This window comes from Equus asinus, chromosome 3, assembly GCF_041296235.1.
Source record: "Equus asinus isolate D_3611 breed Donkey chromosome 3, EquAss-T2T_v2, whole genome shotgun sequence".
NCBI lineage: Eukaryota > Metazoa > Chordata > Mammalia > Perissodactyla > Equidae > Equus > Equus asinus.
In genome coordinates, this window is record NC_091792.1 from 159,145,512 (window position 1) to 159,155,144 (window position 9,633).

The following is a 9,633-nucleotide window of genomic DNA, read 5'->3' on the forward strand; positions in this document are numbered from 1 at the left end:
AACCAGCTCCCAATTCCCGCCCAGTTTCCTCGAGGGCAGGGACATCCCTGGGCTCAAAGAGGGAACACAACAGAAAACAAGGGCCGAGTGGCTAAAGGAGGGGAGAAGCAAGCCCCAAACCCAGTGCTGCCCCCGTCAGGATCCCGGCCTACTCTGTAGAAGTTCATAAACTGATCCCAAAGTTCACGTGGAATCGCAAGGGGTGCAGACCAGCGAGGCACCCTAGAGAAAGGAACAGTCGAAGACCTTGCTACAGAGCAGCCGAAATGGAGACAGAGGGGCCCGTCACAGGCAGGGCCGGCAGACTGAGCACAGGAACGTATTTGCAAATCCAGAAACGAGCCCAGAATCCCTGGTCGGCTGATGTCCCTGCAGGTTTCGAGGCTACCCAGTGGGAAAGAATCACCTCCGTCAAGAGGCGCCTGGCCCGGGAGGTGAGTGTTGGGGGCTCAGGAGAGGTCTGGCACGGGTGAACCAGGGCCAGTCCCACAGCCGCCCACCAGACCCCTGCCCCAGCTGGGCTGCACCAGCCACTCAGGGTACAGGCTGGAATCAGACCCGGTCCTGCCCCCAGGAGGCCCTGCTCCAGCATGAGAGGCAGAGCCGGGACAGGAGAAGCCGTCCAGATTGGGATGGACGACACTGAAAGCTCATGCAAGATGGAGGGCGGAAGGAGGGAGCAGCAACGTTCCATGCGGGAAGTTAGAGGGGAGACGGGCATGTCCAGGCGCACCATTCAGGGAGAGGGCGTCCAGGCCACAGGCAAAGTGCAGGCAGGACCACCATGCATGGGGCTTCCCGTGTGGACAGGAGGATGCTGGAGAGGTGGGCTGGCCGGTTCCGACATGCTCTGGACACCTTGCTGGGGAGCTGGACCTTAGGCAGGCGGTGGGGGTATTTGGAGGGTCAGCTTTTAGGGAGGAAGGTCAGGGTTGCATGTTTCAAAGGTGGCCTGAGACAGAGGATGATGAAGGAGCAGGATGAAGGAGAGCGCCTTCCCTCCAAAGAACAGCCACCTGCTGCTAAGCTGACGAGTCCTCCTCACCCCATGTCTTCTCTCTCCTGCCCCCGCCTCCAAGAGCACAGCTGGGGGTCCCTCTCCGCCCCCTGGGCTTCCCGGGGGCTCCTCAGCCACATGGATACAGACACAGGTGCTGACGGAGGCTGCCCAGGGGTGTCACTTACTCTGTGAGTGAGGGGCCGCCCGCCCCCGCCTCGGTTTCCTCCTCCGCACCGTGGGGTCACGGTAGCCTCTGCTTGAAGCGCACTGGCGCCTGGTGAGTTAACACCCAGGCAACGTCCACCTTTTTCATAACAGAATCTGTGCTTTGACTCCGCTCCTGCGTGGTTTGAAGTACTGTTTTCCTACTTCAGCTAAATTTTAATAATTTAGATGGAAAACCAGGCTTTTTCTTCTTATAGGGGAAGAGATTTAATTTTCGGTCTTTTGGAAATGCTCAAGAAAGCAGAGTGTCTCTTTTTCAAGAGAATTGTCCCCTGAATCAGACGGAGCGTCAAATTATCTTAATGGTTGTTACATAAAGTGCACGCTTAGTCATTTTCTTTTTCTTAAACTACTTATCTGAAATGGGGAATTTCTCTAACTCACAGAAGAGGCTGAAATGAACTAAAACGCGTTTTCACTCCAAGAAAACCAGCAGTAAGTGTCCAGCAGCTGGGAGTCCTAAAATCCCGGCGACCACAGGGCATTGATCATGACGCCCACGGCCCCGTTCAGATGTTGTCTCCGCTCAGCTTTGTCACACTCAGGATGTGACCCTCAAAGCAGGCAGACGAACTGCTTCGAGGGTGGAAACACCGCACAGCTTAATGCTGACGGGGCACTACCACGCGGCTCAGAGCCCTGATCAGAGAGAATCCTCCGGAACCAGGACCACCTGCTGGCATGGGGCTGTCCCCTTGTTTGCAGCGACGTTGCTTTGAAGATGGAAAATTTCACGATGGGCCAGGGTTTCTCACGTTTTGCTTTTGAATTCAGTCCACAGAGATGGACTTGGGGTGTGCGAGGATGGAGGTGCGTCTGGATGAGGCTGTGTTTTGGGTGATGCCCACTGGCCAGCGGAAGGAACAGCCAGTTTGGTGCCCCCACAGCAGCAGCAGCTGCCAGCAACTCGGACAGTCACGTGGCCCCCTCTGAAGTGGACGGAGCGCAGACTGCAGTCAGCGTGGCCCCAGAGCGGCACTGGGGGTGAGTACAGGAGCTCCTCTCTCGGGGCCTTGGGTCTTCCGAGCTCTGGACGAGTGACCACTCCCTGCCTTTGCTTCTTTCTTTGTTCGACACCCACGGATGTCGATCAAACGCCAGCCGTGCGCCGGGCCTGGGGGGACAAATGCGGCGCAGGGGCCATGTCAGCAGCTCGTACGATCGGGGCCCCAGCCCAGCCTGGCCTCCTGCTGCTGAGCCCCCCGTGGCTCCATCCTGTGGACGTGAGGTGGCCGTGGCACCCGCGCGTGGGGCTGCTGCAAGGACGGACCCGGGGCCCCACGGGGAGCTCTGCACAGTGGAACGGGCTCACAGCAGGCGCTCAGTAAACAGGATCCACTGTCCACGCCAGGCCCAGCTGGGGGCTCACAGGCTGGCAGGACAGTCAGACTGAGACCCTCTACCCTCGGAACCTCATTGGGATCTTAGTTCTGGACTCAAAAAGGTACAGATTTGGTGTGTTTGTGTTTTTTAAACTGAGTACGTGTGATCAGCAGAGGTCACCAGACTTCAGGGAAACAGGCCAAGGTCTGTGCGGGAAGCGCCCCCACCACCTCTCCCCCCTCCTCTCCCTCCCTCGAGGGTCCTCCTCCATCACCAGAGCTTCGGCTCCCCCCAGCTCCGGACTCTGCCCTCCTCCCTCTTTCCTTTCATTATTATTGGTGGCCTCAAGAACTCAGTCAGTGCCTTTGAAACTGCCTTTCTCCATCAGTCAGCTATTGCTGCGTGACGAACCGCCCACAGCTTCAAACAACCACACACGTCAGCTTGTGATCCGAGGCTCTGCGAGTTGGGCGGGTTGGGAAGGTGGGTTTTGCTGGTCTTTATTGTGCTTTCTCCCATCATGGGGCTCAGCGAGGATGGCTCAGCGAGGGTAGCTCATCTCTGTCCCGTGTTCCCCATCCCTCAACAGGCCAGCCCAGGTCCGCCCATGCAGCAGCAGCAGGGTCCCAAGACAGACGAGCAGTGCACGGCCGCCTCCGGAGGCCCGGGCTTGGGACTGGCACATGTCACGTCCACCTGCCCTCCTGGGCGAGGTCAGTCACAGGCCAGCCATGTCCCTGGGGAATCGACCCAGCCTTGGTGGGAGGGGCCGTGACATCACACACCAACAGTGAGGAGCAGGAGGGGTGAGGCAGGGGGACACCGCCGCCATCCACCCCTGGTCCCGGCGCTCAGGCCTGCCTGATGTCTTCCATCCTGTGCGCTAACAGGGGCAGACCCTGTAGGCTGGGGGCCCCAGGCAAGTACCCCCCGCCACCAGGCCCTCTGACCCAGGAGTCCCTCTGCAGCGTCTGAGAATTCACCAGCCCTATGCGGGCAATGGAGTCCATCAGCCCCCCTGAGCTCCCCCATCCCTTCCCAGCCTCCCCAGTCCCTCTAGCAGCCCCTCAGCCTCCCAGACCTCCAGCCCCCACAACCCACCAGCCTCCCAACCTCCCCAGCCCCCCAGTCCTCCCGCCCCCACAGACTCCCCAGTCTCCCCAGCCACCCCAGCCACCCCAGCTTCCCCAGTCCCCCAGCCTTCCCAACGCCCTAGTCCCCCTGCCCCCCAAACCCACCAGCCTACCAGCCCCCCCACCTCCCCAACCCACCCAGCCTCCTCAGTGCCCCAATTCCCTCAGCCTCCCCATCCTCCCAGCCTCCTTAGCCCCCCCAACCCCTCCAGCCTCCCCAGCACCCCCAGCCCCCCCAACAGGCAGTGTGCTCGCTCCCCTTGCTCCCCCTCTGAATCCTTTTAGAAACTTCACACTATAAAGCATTTTTTTGTCTCCAGCTCAGAGGAGATTGGCTTAGCAGGAAGAAGTAGGGTGCGCTGATCAAGTAGCCGGAGGCCCCAGGCCCAGCCAGCAGCAGACGTGGTACCTCCACACCAGGAGAGAGGGACTTGCCTGCCAGACTCCCGCGGAGCTGTGATCCCTCCGCCACACCCAGGCTCCCACTCAGGACACAGCCAGCTGCCCCGGCCCCCCTGCCCTCAGGTCCCCCGAGGTCCACCAGCCGTGCCCACTGCTGTGCCTGCCTCCTCCACAGGAGGAGCTTTCTTGTCTCTCAGACATTAAACCTATAAACCAGTGGGTGCTGCCTGTGTGAGGACGCAGCCCGTGGCTGCAGGAGGACCTGGCCAGGTCAGCCCCCTGCAGTGGCCACCAGCACCCCTTCCAGACGGTCAGCCGCGACCCGCTGAGAGTAGACCAGAGGGCCTTGCATTTTTATCCGACAAGCTGAGGTCGCACGCACAGCCCGCAGCCTACCTCTGTCTGCACACCCTGCCGGGGCCTCCCTCCTGGGGTCCTGGATGCACTCACCCCTCTTCCGCGGACGCCTGTCCCCACGGAGCCCTGGGTTGTCCCGTTCTGGGGCACAGACATTTCCAGAGCAGTCTCCCCGTGTGTCCTGCATGTCTGCAGCTTGATGTTTTGCTGGCCCTCTTCCCCCGTGGGGTGGACCTGATGTGTTTTCTTCTCAACGTGTTTTCTTTTATTGCATCTCAGAGTCCGGCAAACGACACCCAGAGGGCCAAACTCAGCCGACCCCTGTTTCTCTGCGTTCACCCACATGTCGTCCGTGGCTGCTTTCCTACATGGGCATGGATGAGAAAGCCAAATGTTGCCTCTCTGGCCCCACACAGGAAAGGTTTGTGACCTCCGTTCTGTATTGGCGCATCTCTGGCGTGGCCGTTCTAAACCTTCATCTGATTGCTCCACGTTTAAACTCTTCAGAGCTTCCCCAGTCGGATGGGACAGGGTCCCAGCGCCCATCCCCAGCTGGCCACAGCTCTGCCAGCCGCTCCTCACTTTGTCAGCCTGGTCTCTTGTCTCTTCCCGCTCTAGGAATGCAGGGTGCTTGGGGCACCCTGCACTCAGCAGCCAGGTTGGGTGCCTCCTGTGTGCATCCCTAGCTCCAGGGCTGCCCTGTCCTATCAAACAGTCTGTCTCTCCCACAGGGCAGCAAGCTCCTGGGATGGGTCCCATCTCTGTGCCCAGCACCCAGCACAGGCTGTGCATTCAGAGGGCACGTGGTCCACGGACGGATGGATGGCAATGGATAGGTGGGTGGATGGGTGGATGAATATGTATGGGGTGGGGGGTGGATGGATGGAGGGTAGGTGGGTGGATAGGTGGATATGTGTGGGGGGATGGATGGGTGGATGTGTGGATCAATAGATGAATGGATATATGTGGATGGATGGGTGGATTTGTGTGGGGGGATGGATGGATGGATGGATGTGTGGATCGATAGATGGGTGGATGTGGGATGGATGGATGGATGGATATGTGGGGGGAGGGGAGATGAATGAACAAACAACCTTGAGGCCGGTTGTCTGAGACCTGATTGTCTCAACCCTATAACCTCCCCCACTGAGCCAGCTCTGCCCCTAACAGCAATGCCACTGACTTTAATCATGAGTTTTCCTTTCTTCTGAATGTCCCGGAGCAGCCCACGCCCACTGGGGTTTGCTGAACGGGTGTATCCACCCGCAAAGCCAGTCCGAATGGATCGGCTGTGGTTGTTTCCCCTCCTCCATCCCCCGAGCAGACGTGTTTGGCAGACAGGATTTCTGTCATTTCCCTTCACTTGGGCTTTGATTCCCGGGTAATAACTACTGCTTACAGGAAAGCTGGACTTCTCAGTAATAGTATTGAAATCAGATCCCTGGGCGCTGGGCGAGCAGCGAGCCGGTGAGGGTCCTGGCATGCCAGTGAGATGCGATGGCTGGCAGCTCCAAGGGGCGGGCTGTCTGGAGAGCGACTGACTCCTGGAAGGGTCCTCCTGGGCAGGACCCGGCGGTCCCCAGGGCCTAAGCCGGGGGCTTAGCCCCTCCCAATCTCCTTCCACCATGCACAGCAGACCAAGGGGAAACCCCGGTGGGCATCTCCCGCCCAGGGTCTTGGACGCCTGTGTCCTTACCCACACCCCACCTGGCCCCTCGTTCCACACGGAGTAGGCGTCCCCCAGCACCCCCTCCTCACCAGCTGTGAGAGTGACCCAGAGAGGAGTGGGACCAGCCCCTGCCCCTGGGATGTGCTGGTCTGTAGGGCAGACTCGCTGGGAAAGAAGGGAGGCAGGTGCCCGGGGAGGCCTGCCCAGTGACTGCCAGCCCCGTCCAGGATGCCCGTGCCTAGGGACGCTCATGCCCAGGGATGAGCATGATGTGGACAGGAACCCCCCCGGTCTGGGAGTCAGGCCTGGCCACTCTGCACCTCAGTTGAGAGAAGCCGTGTGGCCACACTGTTGTGTGAATGTGGGAGAAGCAGTCACGCTCCAGCATGGGGGCCTAGTGCAAAACGAAAAGGCAGAATCCTTGTGCACAAATGCGGACAATTTCAACCTGATGACAGCAGAGCATTAAACGAAGCATGGGTCCAGAAGACCTGGGCCCCTTCTGAGCTGGGACCCTCCTGAGCATGGACTCCAGAGCATGGACCCCTGAGCATGTAACCGGCCCTAAGCATGGACCCTCCCTAGCATGGACCACCCCCAACATGGACCCTCCAAAGTATGGATGGCTGAGCATGGACCCCTGAGCATAGACCCACCTGAGAATGGACCCCTGAGCATGGAACCATCTCTGAGCATGGACCCCTGAGCATGGACCCCCCCCCCGCCGAGCATGGACTCCCCCGGAGCATGGACCCCTGAGCATGGACCTCTGAGCGTGGACCCTCCCTGAGCATGGACCCCCTCAAAGCATGGACCCCTGAGCATAGACCTCCGAGCGTGGACCCCCTGAGCACAAACCCCTGAGCGTGGACCCCTGACCACTGACCCCCTGAACATGGACCCCTGAGCATAAAACCCTCCTGAGCATGGACTCCCTTAATATGGACATCTGAGCATGGACCCCTGAGCATGGAACCCCGTCTGAGCATCAACCCTCCTGAGCAAGGACCCCCTGAAGCTTGCACCCTCTCTGCATGGACCACACTCCTGAGCAGGACCCTACTGAGCGAGACTCTCCTAGGCAGGGCCCTATTGACTGCCCAGGCCACACCCTGTGAAGGTAGCCGGGACCCATCATTTGGCCCTCACCTTTCCACATCCCATCTCACCGTGTTCACCTGTCATCCCGACTCACCACGTTCACCTGTTGTCGCGTCTCCCGTGTTCATCTGGTTTGGTGGGCGTTCAGCCACCGCCTCGTGCATCAGTCTGACCCTGTTTCTGTCTTGCTGAGAGGGTTAGGGAACATGTCCGGCCACGTGTTCGGAGTTCTTTCACACCTGGGACAGTGGCCGTGTGGCCTTTGCAGCCACATGTCAAACCAGCTGGGGATGACGTGGTGGGGCAACCCTGTCCCCAGAACACGAGGGTGGCGTTGCCTCCGTGCTGCCCGGCCCATGTGTGAGTGCCCCGTCCCCTTCCCAAAGCCTCGACGCCTCTCGAGCCGACCTCACGCACTGGCCCCGCCAAGCCATCCCCGCAGCCCCTGGGGCTGTCCCTGTGGTACCTGCTTCTTGCTCGGGTTCCATTAGTCCTGGTCTCTCCCTCAAGAGACACCCGTGTCTGGCTGGGTCTGGCCTCACAGTCTCGGCCCTGTGCCATGGGTTTCTGCAGTGTGCGCTCTGCTCTCGCCCCGAGATACGCGCCTTTGCTCGCAGGGGTGCTCCGGTCTCCTCTGACCTCGAGTCAGGAGCCGCCTGCCACTCCTGCTGCCTCCAGTGCCCCCTCCCCCTCTCATCTGCGCTGCTGCCGGCTCTTCCTCTCCTGTTTTCTGGAGGCCGCGTGCGTGAGTCCCGGCTCCCTGATGCCGAATAGTGGAAGCCGGCTCCAACCAGCCTGAGCAGCACAGGGCCCCTGACACATACTCACACACACACTCGCACGCCCGTGTATGCACAAGCACATGCGTAGATGCATACACGCACATGCACACACACGTACACAAACACACACTGAAGCTTCCTCTCTCCTGCTGCCGTGAGAGGGGAGGCCTCAGCACGAGGCCGACGGGAAGACAGACCCTCGTTCTCCGGTGCTGGGCTCCGACGGCCCGAGTGCAGCACCGGGCAGGCGACATGCAGGATGTTCAAGGGCAGTTTCATCTCGACGTGACTCACCTGGGCTCCACCCTCAGAGCCCGGTGCCTCCCAGGGTGCGCCTCCAAGATGCTGGACAGGGAAGACGCAGCCATGGAGGCATCGGAGCAGATAAAGCTGGCTTTCTGCCGCCGTCCCCTGGAACGGGATGGGGATTTTTCACTCCAGCTCGGCTGGCTCCAAAGCCCGACCCTCTGACCCCCTCCCCCTCAGCTGCGAACGACTGCTGAGACACGCCTCCAGGCCAGGGACAGCCTGCAGGTCAGGGACCACAGCTCAGCAGACGGTGACAAATGCGCTCGATTGGGACTTAATCCTCTAAGTGAAGCTAAAGCCATGGAAACAAGTTTATTTTCTCCTGTATTTGACGAGCTCAAGGTTACAATGGCAATTAAGTGCTACTTCTTAAAATGGACGAAAAGAGGCTGGAGCCCTCGTCTGGGGAGCGTAATTTTTCAGGTTAAGCTGTAGGACAGCGAGACGCCGTAGCTGTCTCTGCTCTCCTCGGATCTGACCTTCGGGACGCAGTCTTTCAGGGCGCCCTCTTTGACGACAGGGAGGGTCCTGCCTGTTGCCTCGCTCTGCGTGCGACCTTGGGACAGGCCCCCGGGGTCTCACGTACCTTGTCTCTCCAAAGGGACAAATGGATGGGTCCCCGTCTTCCGAGGCCAGCTCTGCGCTTCCATGGCCGTCCGCGGCCTGCCCTCCTCTCCCTGCTACATCGGCTGTGCGGAATTCTTCTTGCTTTTGCTCGGCCCTCAGCGATGGGGCTCCCAGCCAGCCTCCAGCACACTGACCACCTCCTGCTGCCCGCTGGCAGGCCTAGGCCAAGGGGACAGTACTGTCGAGAGGTCACTGAGGGTGGTATTGTTCTGTGGCTGCTCTGTGTCCTGGAAAATTCTTTCTCTCCATCTCTTCCTTCCCCAGAAAGTTTCTCCCATCTCCCTGATTCTATCATCCTTTTCTCTGGCCCCAGGCCCCCCCAGGATGTCTCAGGGCCCCCCCGCCTCCCTGCTGTCCCTGGGGGAAGTGACTAGGGCACAGGCGGAGGCTCACAGCCCAGCACAGGGCCACAGGCCGAGGTCATCCCGGCTGGTCTCCTGCCTGCGGGGGCTCCTCAGGGGACCCCCAGGCCTCGCTGGAGCACAGGGGGGTCTTCAGTTTCCACTGGAACAGAGAAAACCATGGTCCCCCTTCCCTGCGGGCCCCAATGCAGCTAGCCCTCAGTGACAGTCATTGCGGGGAAATGAGAAGTGGCGTGCGCTTGAGCAGAGAAAATGAGAGTTGAGTGAGCAGAGAGCACATCCTCTCTCTCCTCCAGAAAATAGGGTCACTTTGTCAGCAAGGGAGAAGATGACTTCCTGCTCA

The 9,633-nt window shown here is 60.1% G+C and overlaps 1 long non-coding RNA gene across 2 annotated transcripts; it reads left to right on the top strand.

Moving 5' to 3' along the window:
- The first annotated feature begins 1,547 nt into the window (after window positions 1-1,547).
- LOC139045001 (uncharacterized) lies at window positions 1,548-5,293 on the top strand. Of its 2 annotated transcripts, XR_011502495.1 has the most exons (5): window positions 1,548-1,660; window positions 2,000-3,031; window positions 3,138-3,261; window positions 4,720-4,861; window positions 5,172-5,293. It is a non-coding gene; the product is annotated as an uncharacterized lncRNA (long non-coding RNA). The 2 variants fall into 2 exon arrangements; XR_011502494.1 differs by having other exon boundaries at window positions 4,720-5,283.
- Window positions 5,294-9,633: the final 4,340 nt, after the last annotated feature.